The 14,348-nt window shown below is 31.4% G+C and overlaps 2 pseudogenes; one reads left to right on the top strand and one right to left on the bottom strand.

The window, feature by feature from the left end:
- The first annotated feature begins 5,447 nt into the window (after positions 1-5,447).
- On the top strand, positions 5,448-6,865 carry LOC120133249 (annotated as a pseudogene).
- Positions 6,866-8,440: 1,575 nt separating this feature from the next.
- Positions 8,441-11,358, bottom strand: LOC120133247 (annotated as a pseudogene).
- Positions 11,359-14,348: the final 2,990 nt, after the last annotated feature.

The following is a 14,348-nucleotide window of genomic DNA, read 5'->3' as shown; positions in this document are numbered from 1 at the left end:
GTTTCGTAAGAATTTCCTTTAGTTTATCTTTGGATGCCCATGTACATTTTTGAGAACAGAAGGTACGCGAGTACATTGAGGTCGTGCACAATGCTGTCACCACAGCTTGAATAAAATCCCACTAGGGGCACTGAATATTTGTCCCGAAGGACCACTATGTCCCGAAGGACCACTGATAATACATTGATACATATCAGTATACTAATTGATATATTCTAAGCTATCACTTCTTAGACTAAAAGAAAGGCTAATTTCATTTCTTAATGAAGGTATGTATCGATGCACTCTACAATGTATCGATGCATTCTACAATGTATCGATGCATCCCTTAACGTGTGCATCAATGCACTATCTATGCATCGGTACACAAATCACATTCGATGTTTTCATCTTAAGAGGGTGCATCGATGCACTCCTTATGCATCGATGCACTAGTTGCATTCGATGTTTATTTATTTGAGAGTGCATCGGTACACATTGAAGATGTACCGATGCACACAACCCAGAAATTCCATTTTAAGTACGAAATTCACTCTCTTTTCAGCTCAACTCTTCATCTTTCACCTCCTTTAATATTCTTAACTCTTATAAACCTATTTAAACTAATTAATACCCATTCAATACCTCTTAAACTTCAAAATCCAATCCTCCACATAAAATTCAATAATCACACTCAAATTCCAACATGTTCTCAATCTAATTCTAACACTTCATATGTCTTAATTAAGTCAATGACAAGTCAAATTCAACCTCCAATTCTAATTATGAACTATATTTTAAAATTCCATTCAATAACTCTTAATCTTGAATTCTTCGTACACCCTTCATCTTGTTGTTTTAAAGCAACTTAAGCTTTCCTTAAGCTTAATTAGCATCTAATGATCAAAACAAAACTTAAATTTCAGCAAACAATTAGCTCATGAGAAATCGCACCTTTGTTTTGACCCCTTCACGTGTGGAGAAAGAAGAGAAGAAGAGAACTCTGGAACTTTGTGTTTTGCTTCATTCTCTTCCACGTGTAGCTAATATATATCTATTTTTTAATTATTTTCCATGCAAATGACTATTATATCCTTCAATTCCATCTTCCTTGCAATTTAACCTTATACCAAATTACAATACTATTCAACTATTCTGCTTTAGACACCAAATTCTAAAGTTTTACAATTTAGTCACTAACCCGGTATTGAGGCTATTACACGTTTAAAAAAATCTTTTGAATTAAATTGGTTATAAAAAACATAATTCATATAATATGATATTTTTATAATATCGGTTACCATTTTAAGAAAATAAATTTTAAATCACTTTTGAATTGAGAAATGGTTTTAGAAATTCGGGTGACATCTATAATCTGTATAGATATAATTATACGGGTTATGGGTGTTACAAAATAGTTGAGTGAAGAATCGTGTAATTTACCTAAATAAAAAATACCACATCAACTGTGCCATTAACTTTTTATCGATTGGTACTAAAATAAAATAAAAAATAAACATTAAGTATAATTTTGAAGAAAATGAAAGTTGAGGTACTAAATCGAAACAAAAGTGATAGTTTAGATACTAAACATGTAGTTTACCATAAAAAATTATAATTTAATTATAATTCTATTAAAATTATAATTAATTTTAATAAATAAATAATTTTAAATAAATCCTTATACTTATAATATTTACATAATAAGAACAAATTTATTTGTGGTGTGTTTCGATACATCGTTTTAGTGATATGTTACGATATGCGACGTGCGCTGTAAAATTTTCTGTTTTAATATTATCTCTTTTATTATCGTACCAAAATAACAATCTAACAAGTTTGGACATTATCTCTTTTATCATCATACAAAAATATTGAATCTTAGATCGAATAAATCAATTCAGATAATAAGATTTATTCATCTCACCTATTTTTTTCTCAATTATTTTTCTTCCATTACTTTCAATTCTTTTTAATCTTGAATAATTGTTTCCTTTTTTCTTTCTTCATAAATATGGAAGTTAGATATGTTATTTATTTATTTTTTATTTTTAAGGAAAAACAAAATTCTCACACTTACAAAATTCATTCATTACACATATTTTATGTGTCAATTTCTAGTTATTTTCCATATTATGTTTAATAAGAATGTTTTTTTTTTCCTTATGTTTTAGTATGAGTTAGTAAGAAATTAATTTTCAATTTTTAGTTACTAACATAATTTAGTTTAAACAAATATAATGAATATACAAAGTTTATTTTAAAAAAATATTATATTTTACTTATTTTTGTCTCAAATTTGTATCTTTAAATTTAGATTCATACCAATTTCTCTGTACTTTGTCAAACTATTTTAAAAACTTATGTAATGTGCTAAAGGTATCAAATACAAATTTATTCCATATACATAATTATTAGATTTATAATGTGAGTAAAAATATTTTATATAATGTATTAGTAAAGATAGAGTGATAAAAGATATTGTCTACAAATTCAATTAATTTATGTTCGATATTTAGATAATATTTTATAATTTTTTTACATAAAACTTATATAAAAATTATGTTTACAATAATATTAATTAATATTTTAAAAATATTATTTTAATATTTTTTAACTAAATTCATATTTAATTAATTGGTGATATAAGCTCAATCCAACGTTCAGTAGTATAGAACTATAGATTAAGCATATGTTTTAAAATAGCGCTTTGGTAATTAAACGCAATTAGAGGCGCGTGTTGGTAGCTTTGCAACACGATGAGTTCACGCGCCTTTTGACAGTAACTACTCAGTGGAGTTATATGCCGACAGAAATAGACAGTCACTTGAGATCTACGCACTTCTATTATTTTTTTCCTAAAATAAAAAATTGAAAAAGAAAGTCAAAACAATACAGCACGTTGTAAACAATTCTACGGTTGGAATGCAAAAGCAATTAATTATTATACCCAAAACGTGGCAGGACCATACGGATCCACATTTGTTTAGTCCCCCACTCTAAGTTGTTGGGTTTTGCAATTTGCATACAATTCACGTGTTGTGCTGTTTCACTTGTTTTGTTAGATAAGAATAAGATTAAAGTTTAATCTTGTCAAAGGTATTTGTATTGTTTTAAAATTTTAGTTTTAATCCTTATATTTTAATTTTATAAAATCGAGTCATTATATGTATACATTTTTATTTGAAAAATCTGTCTTTCTTCTAAATTTTGTTCAATTGTGAAATTAATTATAGGTCCGACAATTATAAAGGTTAAAATAATATTTTAGTCCTTTACATTTGTAATTTTTTTTGGATAAGTATTTAATCTCATATATTATCCAAAGAAAACAACAAGAGCTGTTATAATACAACCAAAATTAACAAATCATTCAAATAATCTATCAGTAGAGCACAGTTGCAGATCAACTCCATCTAACCTATTAACACTGCAATTAGTCAATCTGACCCCAACAATCTCCTTAATGCAATCAATAATATCAACAACTCCTCTTTCACTCCCCATAATCAGTCTGTTATTAACAGACCACACAATTTTAAGAATGCGAACAATTAAAGTCTTACCCTTCAAGTAAGTTACAGCCCACTGCAACATGTCATCCCAACTCACCATCCTAAGCTGCAACCTACAAACATGCATGATTCCACCCCAAATTCCACGAGCAAAAGAACAATCAGCAAACAAATGATTCCTCGACTCCATGGCATCCCCACAAAGCCCACACATGCTATCTGTGCTAATCCCTATTCGTTCAAGCCATCTTTAGTAGGCAACCAATCAAGGATTACCATCCAAGCAATAGCAGGGTGCTTTGGCATATGCTGTGGGAACCATATAAGCTTCTGTCATTGCACCTTAGTCTTCTTCTCCTTAATATTATCCTAAATCCAACCAATGTTCACCAAATCCCAATTCGTACTATCCCCAAACAGACCCTGCGCCACAATTCTCAGCTTCAACAACTTTCGCAATGTCCAACTGAAATGTATCTTACTGTCAACCTTCCAAAATCCCACACTTTTAAAATATTATAAATATAGATGGTTGATTTATAATTTGATTAGTGATAATTTTTATTTTTTAAAATGTAAATTTAAATTGATAAAATAATTATCAACATAGCAGATTAAAAAGTTATTTTTATCTTTTTTTTAGTTGTCTTGTCAACAATTAAAAATACAAATTTAAAATTTAAAATGGATTTGTCATGGATTATTTTTTTAGTTATCCTTGAATTATTTCATATTTACTAAATAAAGACAAGTTAAATAATAATTTATTTCAATGTGTTTTGTAATAGTGATGTGTTTCAGTGTGCGACTTTGACAGTAAACTCATCATTTCTTTAATAATATTTTACATAGTCTAAATTACGGATGAATTTAGAGTGAGTGACACACACCGATGTACACCATTAATGAAGTGTACTGATATGAATTACTAATATAGAAATATGGTAAAATTCATGGATGGTCATTAAATTTACTAAAACGAATTAATTTTTGTCATTGGATTTTTAGAAGTTATAAAATAGACATTGAACTTCAGATTTTATTTAAAATAGATAGCGGTCGTGAAATATTGTTATGGAGGTGACATAACATACTAAATATATATCACATTAATAAGAAAAATACGTCCAAACTTAAATAAAAATAATCGAAACAATCTTTTACTTTTAATAATGTATCAAGTAATTTATATGGTATAAATTCAATATTTATAACATGACACAAAATAATATTTAATTTATTTATATCTATTTTGTTTTCAATTTATGGAACATAATAAAAATTATTTTAATTAAAATTAATAGTAAAATGAAATTTTAGTAACAATCAAAGAGTCAAATTAGATATCCTCTATTAATTTAGAATGCCACATTACCTCTTTAATAATAGATAATGGTATTGTGCCCATTTTGTAACAAAATCTAAAGTTTGATGTCTATCATATAACGTTTGAAAGTTTGATGTCTTAAATAATCATTGTGACATAGTTGAGTGTCTATTTATAAATTTTACCTTATAAAATTAGTGAGGATCGAGGAATACCGATGTTTGACCTCCGTTCTAGAATTTTCCCTAAATTACATTGTGACGTCTAACTATGATCGAACCCAGTCTGTCCTTAGTTCGAGCCTAGAAAGGGCCACAAATGGGCTTCCTCTTTGTAACAAAACAAGTAGTAAATTTGATTTGAAAACATACGTTAGATTCTCGTTTATTTCTTTTAATTAACAGTATAGATTAAAAAGAAAAACAAAATTCAGTGTTAAACCTTATTTATCTAATAATATACCGTATTTAAAAAGGCATACACAAACCAATACGAAATATTACAACAACAATAACAAAAACGCAAAGCCAATAACAAACGGACGTAACACACCAACAACGCAAACCGATACCAAAATTTTGCACAACAATCAATACATTGCCAGAAACCATCTCGTGGCCTCAGCAATGGCGATTGCTTGGCTTTTCGGGCGATTTCTCCTTTTTCTGTCGTCAACTTTCTTTGTACTATTGCCATCGGCATTTTCTGCATCAGATTCCGAGGCCTTGTTGAAGCTCAAGAAATCTTTAACCAATGCCGGAGTTCTTGATTCTTGGGTGCCGGGATCACCCCCTTGCAATGGTCCCCAAGGACCATGGAGAGGACTAGTTTGTGAGGGCGGCGTTGTCACGGGTTTGCGTCTCGAAGGGATGGGTTTATCGGGAACTATTGATGTGGATGCCTTGGTGCAGATGAAGGGTTTGGGTTCTTTCAGTGTCGAAAACAATTCTTTCACGGACAATATTCTCGAACTCAATCGTTTGGGTGCGTTGAAGACTTTATCGTTGTCGAGGAATAAGTTTTCGGGCGAGATTCCATCCGAGTATTTTGTGAAAATGGTGTAGCAGAACTAGTCATTGTGAACAATGAAAAGGGTGTTTTCGGATTGACTGATTTGATGAAAGCATCCGCAGAAGTGCTCGGAAACGGACCATTAGGGTCTTCTTATAAGGTAAAGATGGCTAATGGAGTGGAGGTGACGGTGAAAAGGGTGCACCAAATGAATGCATTAGGGAGCGATGCGTTTGATGCTGAGGTTAAAAAGCTGAGAACGCTAAGACACCCCAATGTTTTGACACCTTTAGCTTACCATTACCGTAAAGAAGAAAAACTCTTCGTCTACCAATATCTTCGTAACAGTAGTTTGCTTTACCATTTGCATGGTACGAAATTATAACTTTCACCTTTGTTTCTTAACCACAATTCCATCCATTGATTCTAATAAAACCTTGAAATCCTCCAGGCGATGGCGAATCTGGAGGTGTACTTGATTGGCCGACCCGAGTGAAGATTGTGCGAGGAATAGTGAAGGGACTCGTCACTCGAGTATCTTCACAACGAATTTGCTTCACGAGACGTGCCTCACGGTAATCTCAAATCAAGCAATGTTCTACTCGGCCCTGATTATAATACATTTCTCTCCGACTATGGATTTCAGCCATTACTAAACTTTGAAGGTTTAGAAGGCTTGTTTTGCTTACAAAACCCCGGAGCCATACAAAAGCAAACAGTGTCCCCTAAAAGTGATGTATATTGCCTGGGAATCATCATTATTGAGATGCTTACAGGGGAACGTCCTTCACGATCTGTTTACGATGGAAATGGAGTGACTGATATCGTCCAATGGGTGGCGTCGGCATTTTCAGAAGGGAGACGGGCTGAATTGCTTGATACAAAGATCGAGGGCTGCCGGAATTCAATCTGTAGCATGGAGAAACTCCTTCGTGTAGGCGCACTTTGCACTAATACTAGTCTCGAGGAGCGAATAGGCATTAAAGAAGCCGTTAGAACGATACAGGAGATACACGAGCTTCGGATTTTGTGATTTGCAAACTTGCTTTTCTTTTCCCTGTATATAACTCTGAATGGAGATTGAGTTGCAGTGGCTTCGACAATGATATGACAATTGTTACTGTAGAAATTTCAGGTCGCTGTAAAAAGATGGGTGGAAAGAGAATGAAGATATGTATGTTATTCCTCGTCGACAATTCTTACATCTACAAAGATATTTAAAATGTTGGAAAATACTACTTCCACTAAAATAATAATTCAACAAACAAAACAATATACAACTCCTTGCAGTATGGTCTTTCATCTTATCATATGTGTGGCCCTCTGATGATGGTCCTAATGGATCCTGGATTTTTGCTCTGCAACTGTGTCTGTCAAAACATAACTAGAAACTGACAAGCTTATTTCTTACGGAGAAACTACTTTAACTTATAAACAGTAAGACTTGAGAATACCAACAACAAAAAAAGGAAAAACTAAAAAGAATAAAATAGACCAACGGCAGCCAATAGTGTCGAGAATAGTTTTCTTCCATTTCAAAGTTCATTGATTTTTTAGAAAACAGTATTTTTTCTCCCCTACTTTCTTTCTTCAAAAGTTAATCTTTTCGTAGAGTAGTTTCAAAGTTGACCCCCCCCCCCAAACTATTTTCTAAATGTTTTCCCCCATTCCTTGGTTTTCTTCCTAATGAGGTGAATACTAAGAGAGGCTTAATATAAAAATAAATGTTTAAATTATAAATTTTTTCGTATTTAAATGTTGAAATTATTTTTAGGCCAATTCAGATGCCTAATGTTGTAAAATTTATCATTTTAAATGCCCTCACTATAATAACGTTAAAAAATTATGTTAAATAACACGTGTCACGTTATGATAATTTTAAAAAATATATTTTAAATAAAAAAACTTAAAATATAAATGAAAAAAACACAATTTTTTAAAAAACTATAAAAAATCTCAACTTAATTTTTATTATTTCAATCCATATACTCACACCAACTACCGCCTCTGTTGCCGAATGATCACCCACCTATCGTCGTCTATCCGTTGGTCGGTTAATGCCTTTATTGTCATCCCAAACACCTAAATATCTAACCCTATGTTTTTCCAACAATGCACGATGCTGGTAGATTTAACGTCAGGCATTGGAAATTAGGGAGAGGGAGGATGGGGTGGGAGGAATTTTTTTTATTTTTTTAAATATATTTTTTGAAATACAATAATTTATTTTTAATTTTTTTAAAAATAAAAATTTTAAAATTATCAAAATACGACACATGTCACTTAATGTGATTTTTAACAATATTTACCATAAGATACTTAAAATGATAACGTTATAAAGTTGAAATGGAAAAAATGATATAATTTAAACATTTACTTTTATATTTAAAAAATTACTGAATTTCCATGGTGACGGTTAAAAAAGAAATTACGATGACAAGGTGAGGACCACCATTGGAGCAAGTAGAGTAATTTCTTGATTTACTTAACAGGATGATCATCTCATTACATGCTTCTGAATATTCTCTCTTTTTGTTAAATATTATTCCAACATTTCAAACCAAAGCCTCCGTATGAGGATGGAGCTAATTCAACATGTCAGATGTATTGTTCAAAACACTTATATGAGAGAAAATAACTTCGGAGAATACCCATAAGTGAAAATATCCAACTAGTGTCCAAAACTAAATTTAAGGCACCAGCAAATGGAGGCTAAGCCTTGTCAGATGCATTGTTCACAAATGTTACAATAACTGGATGCTGAGAGGGAGATGGAGGATCTTCTAGCCTACACAACACATCTACTACACCAACCTCCTCCATAAAACTTGTGGATACCTAAAACAGGTTGCAGGGAATATGCGTTAGTCCAAATCAAGAAACTCCATTCTTTTCCTCATTGTACCTTTGAGATCTGTTGCCTCGCTTTCTGCTTTCTGTGCCTGCACAAGTTTCAGTGCTTTTTATTGATGAAACTCAAAATCCAACTATAAATACTTCAAAACATATATTTATATATAAAGATATATTCTTGCCAAAAACAGAGTTTCCATCAATAAAGAATAACAAGCTGGGAGAAAATATAGACCAATAAGATATTTTAATTAATTGTGTTTGAACATTTAGTTCAACTGATAGTGATGCGTAAAAATGCACTAGAAATCTGTGTATATATAAAAAAATCACATATGGAAGCATTATGAAAATGCAGCTGTTGATAAATAACTCCCACCGTAAGAACCATAACAATCCAACCCAAGAAACTGTGTTGAGAGGAGGTCCGATACAACCAATTTCTTATAAACTTGAATTCCTCTAATGGTCAAACTAATTAACACGAAAGTTAACCTCATACTGACAAACATTCCATCAAAAGAACCAACATCCAAGTACAGACATTTTACTTCTATCATCAGTGAAGAAGATGATTTTTCCAAACAAAAGTTTTTCCATGTATGATAGATGGTTAGAATTTCCTTAATTTGGACTTCCTTATTACAGACATCAGAATTTATGGACAGCATCATATTAAATACCTTATTAAGCTCCCATTTGACCAATATCAGTACACAACAAAATTATTCACTGCATGACCATTATCTTCCACCATCCTCATGTTGAAGATCGATGTGAATGCTTAAAAGTTAAATGTATCTAATAATCTGAATGTCTTGATTTCAAAGGATATCAATGTTACTCTCTAGTTTTTCTACATGGCAACAGTTCAAAATCGTAAATAATAATAATAATAATGCATGTTCACATAGAAATTTAAGACGGTCAGGGGGAAATAAGAAGATTAAGACGAAGTTATGGGTATTCAGTGAACCAAAAATTTCTCAGGGAAACTGTTATATTGTTGCTAATGGACACACATAATTCATAGAAAGAAATCAAAGAATGACTCTTACCCTTCTTATTTCTGCAACAGAAACACGAGTCATATGCAGAGGAAGTTCCTCTCTCTCCAAATCCTAACAAATCAAATGCAAATTATAGATTCCAAAATGTGATTACAAATTAAAAAGGCTAATGGAAATCAATTAAGTCATACCAGTTCACCAATCAAGACAATTCTCCCCACGGATTACATATAGACCTAAAGGGATATCACAGTAAAGATCACCAACTATAACTCTTTCACAAGCACCCTCAAGAACAGCATTGGCTGAAACATATTTAAAATTGTCAGGAACAGATAAAACTGGTAGGCATGTCAGGTCCATAAGGTTAGGTGACAAGAAAACATTACCAAATTGGTCAAATGGGCGTAATGTTCCCATAAGCTTCCGACCATCTCGCAGGAGCACTAAAAGTTTCCCTGCATCATATATGGAAGAGTGAGATATCATCAACTGGAAACACAAAATAGTCTCAAAACATATGTTTGAACCTTGACTTTAATACTACATCTAAATGCTCTAACAAAGATCTAAGCTTGGCAGCAATGACAAGTAAAATAAAGAAAAGTCATGGAGACAATATCAGAATTCAGATAGCTCCACAACAATGACTATCAATACAAAAAGTCATACCACTAGCCAATACCTTGAAGCTTGAAAAAGTTTCAGTTTTATTCCACAACAACCCCAAAGACTCATCCACGTCCCACTTAACTCTAATAGAATTAAATCAAACTTTTAATTAATGGCTTCTACTAATTCTTGTTGACTATTAACTAATATATGGACCATCCAAAAAGACATCATATACAAAATCCAAATTCTCCAGTGGATTGCAGAATCATAAACAATTAAATGAAGAAGAATCCTACATGAGATTAAGCATACAACAAGAAATTCAACAACCCATCAGCATATAAGACAGAACAACTACACTTACTAGAACAACTCAAAGCCAATGCCAAAAGAAACAATATATTTGCAGCAAAGAATAAATCTAAGGACACCATAAACTTAGCAGCAAAAACAAAAGAGTGAACGAGCATACTGTCAAGATAACTGGCAAGAGAAGTAGAGAGGTAGATATCTTCAGGGCCTGCCCAAGACATTGATCACCTTTTTTGGGTCTCGCCAAACCAAAAAAAAAAATTACGCAGAAAATAGACCTTTCAAATACCAATTACCCAAATATGGCATTGGCTATTGAGAATTCCCCTTTTATAATCTAACCCCGAACTCCAAAAATTTAACAATATAAAATCCCTCCAGAAAAACAAAAGCAACCCAAAGGAGTAAATATCACGAATTATCCAAAACCAAAGATTCCAATAGTCCTAGATCCAAGAAGAGGAATAAACACTAAGTAGAAAACCTCGGAAGTTAAGAAATGGAGGTTTATTTTTCTCTTCCGGTTTGAAGGGACTAAGTGGTGCTGGCGTAAAAAAAAGCATATATCAGAGCACTCAGATCCAATCTCACCGGAAGAGAGAAAATTGAGAGAAAGCCGGAGAAAATGCGGGAAAATTAGAGACGGATGGAATAATGGGTTGGGGATTAGGTCGTGGGGTTTAATATGGTGGAAATTGATTTCATTTCGGAATATTTTGCGGCTCAAAAGCTTCTCTCTCTCTCTCTCTCTCTCTCTCTCTCTCTCTCTCTCTCTCTCTCTCTCTCTCTCTCTCTCTCTCTCTCTCTCTCTCTCTCTCTCTCTTTCTCTCTCTCTTAAAATTTTAACATGAAATTCATCCAATGCCTAAATCAATTATAACTCATAACCCATAAAATATATATTTTTACTTTATTATCCAAAGTTGGGCAATTTTCTATAGAAAATGAAAAAAAATGGAAATTGCTATTAAAGATCAGTACCAAAACTAGTTTAATTCAAGTGAATTAATTAGTATAATATATATTTTTAAGTTGAGTTGAATTTTTTATTTTGTTCATTTAATTACAAAATATACATCAACTTTTGAATTAGGAGTAATCATATTTTTCTTTAAGGGGTGTTTAGATCATGGAATTGATGATTACTGAGAGGAAGTTTTTTTCCAGAATGTAATACCCACGTTTGGATGTGAAAGATTCTCAATTGAGAGCAATAACTCATTGTCAACAATAACTTTTTAAGAGTTTATTACTGGGAATGTCATTCCCACATATTACATAGATATTTATTTATTCTCATACGTTTGGGCTAAAATACCCTTACTTTGTTCTTCATCTTCTTCTCCCCGTGACCTAGCTTCTGTCTAGAAAAAAAGTTTAATTTTTTTTCCAATCATTTCCTCCCGGTAAGATTTCTCATCCACTCCCTTTTTTTATTTCAATTAATAATACTTAGTTTTCATTTTTTTTTGCTTTTGTTTATGACAAAGAAAATCTTTTGATTCTTCTGTTAATGGTGTTTTTAATTGTTTTTATTTTTTATTCTTAGTTTTCTGCTTTTGTTTTTTATTCTTAGTTTCCATATTTTTTGCTTTTGTTATGTTAAAGAAAACCTTTTGATTCTTCTCCTAATGGTGTTTTTGATTGCTTTTATTTTTGATTCTTAGTTTCTTGCTTTTGTGCTTTCGTTTCTGTCAAAGAAAACCTTTTGATTCTTCTCTTGATGGTGTTTTTGATTGCTTTTTTTTTATTATCCTCCCCTTCTGATTCATTTCAATTAATGTTTCTTTTAGAAAGAAAAATACTTTAGAATTCAAATCTGTCTGATTTTATGATTTTTTTGTATGATTTTTTTCGTGCTGGTAACAAAAATTCACTGTATCATTTTATGATTTTATTGTTGGAACACTCTGGTGTTTTTTCCCCTCTGACCGTCGTAGGCCGGTGCCGATGAGCAGCGGTCTCTGTTCCCCGACGAGGGGAATTTGAGAGAGTCTGACTCTCTCTTTCTCTCTATTTTTTGAGGAATGACGAAATGAGAGGGAAATGAGGGGAGAAGCCTATTTTGGGGTTTAAATATTGGGAGCAAAACGATGTCGCTTTGTGCTCCCTTTCATCGTGTTTTTCAAGCGTAATGGGGTAATAACATGTTTAGTCCCCCTGTTTTGAAATCTCACTCGTCTGTTTTAATTTATGGGGGGAAATTATAGTTTAAGCCCCCCACGTTTGTAATGTCCTGTTATTAGTCATTTAATGAAATTGTGATTTATTTCCTTTTGAGCACTAATGTTTCATTATTTACATCTTAGTCATGTTCTGACTTATTATGTTATTATTGTCAATATTTGACTTTGATTATGAGATTTGTAATTATTTCAGTTTAGTCACTATGTTATATATTGTTATATTATGGTTTAATTATTATTTGATCCTCCATGTTTGTAGTTTATTTCATTTTAGTCATTTATATTATTTTTAGGTTATTTTCATTTATAGTACATGTATTGTTTAATATTTATGATTTTGGCTCTGAATTATTTATAATTACTATTTAGTCCCTAAGATTATGTTTTTGTCATTTTAGTCCTTTAGTTTTTTGTTTTTACTATTTTAATCCCTAAGTTTTTGTTTTTAGCTATTTTAGTCCTTTAGGGTTTTGTTTATTTTGGTCCTTCAAGTTGATGTTGATCATATTTTGGTCTCTTAAAACTTTTTATTGTTCTGTTTTAATCCATTATGAATGCATGTTGTAAATTTGAGTATAACATTAAATAAATGTTATTATTTTATGTTATAAATATTTTATTTGTCATTTTTAATCATATTTGTTTCTATTTTATTTCCTTATTTATTAATATTATTCGAATATTTTTCAAAAACACCGATTTGTAGAATGAGCGTGGAAAGCTTCACTTGGTCGAAGTGATGCGATCCGATACGGCATTTTAACAAAATGTGAACTTGTAATAAATCAACTTTATTTTGTTAATTAATTCATCTCGTATTTTAATTTGAACAATGTGATGCATATTACTAAATAGCGGTTTATTTTATGCAAATATCGATTTTCATTTTTATATTCGATTCACATTTTTTACAGTCAATTATGAGGGAATATTCTTTTACTGATAAAAATAATTGAAATAGTTTCCCGAAGGAGGATTGCTAATTTCAAGATTTTTATCAAGTTAAAGAATTTTCTCTAATTAATTAATTCGAAGCAAATTAATTAACATTTAATAAATGGATCATAAATAACTTTATATTCAATTCATCATTTCCACCATTACGATAACATGTAAGCGATTTTAGTACCAATTTTGAGCGTTGTGGGGGTGCTAATCCTTCCCCACACGTAACCGACTCCTGAACCCGTTTTAATATGATTTTTGGTAAACACAGACCATTTTTGTCTTAAAAAATGATTTTTCTTAAAATTGTTTTAAAAAGACGTTTTTAGGTATTCGACCTACCTAACCCAAAGGTCGATGGTGACTCATTTCAATTTAATTTCAAATTAATTCCAAAATCACCAAATTTTCAAAATAAAGTCATAATCGTTTTAAAAAAAATAATATTTAATTGTTTTACTGAAAAAATGGTTATGACACTATTAATACTGCAATTAGTCAATCTGACCCCAACAATCTCTGTTGAGTTAATCGATTGACGGAATTGGCCAAGAGGGGGTGAATTGGCAATAAAAATTTTGGTGAAAGCTTTTGC

Source organism: Hibiscus syriacus, unplaced genomic scaffold (genome assembly GCF_006381635.1).
Source record: "Hibiscus syriacus cultivar Baekdansim isolate YM2019G1 unplaced genomic scaffold, ASM638163v2 tig00110578_pilon, whole genome shotgun sequence".
NCBI classification, from domain to species: Eukaryota; Viridiplantae; Streptophyta; class Magnoliopsida; order Malvales; family Malvaceae; genus Hibiscus; species Hibiscus syriacus.
Note: the sequence above shows the minus strand (reverse complement) of the source record. Positions and strands in the feature narration are given on the sequence as shown.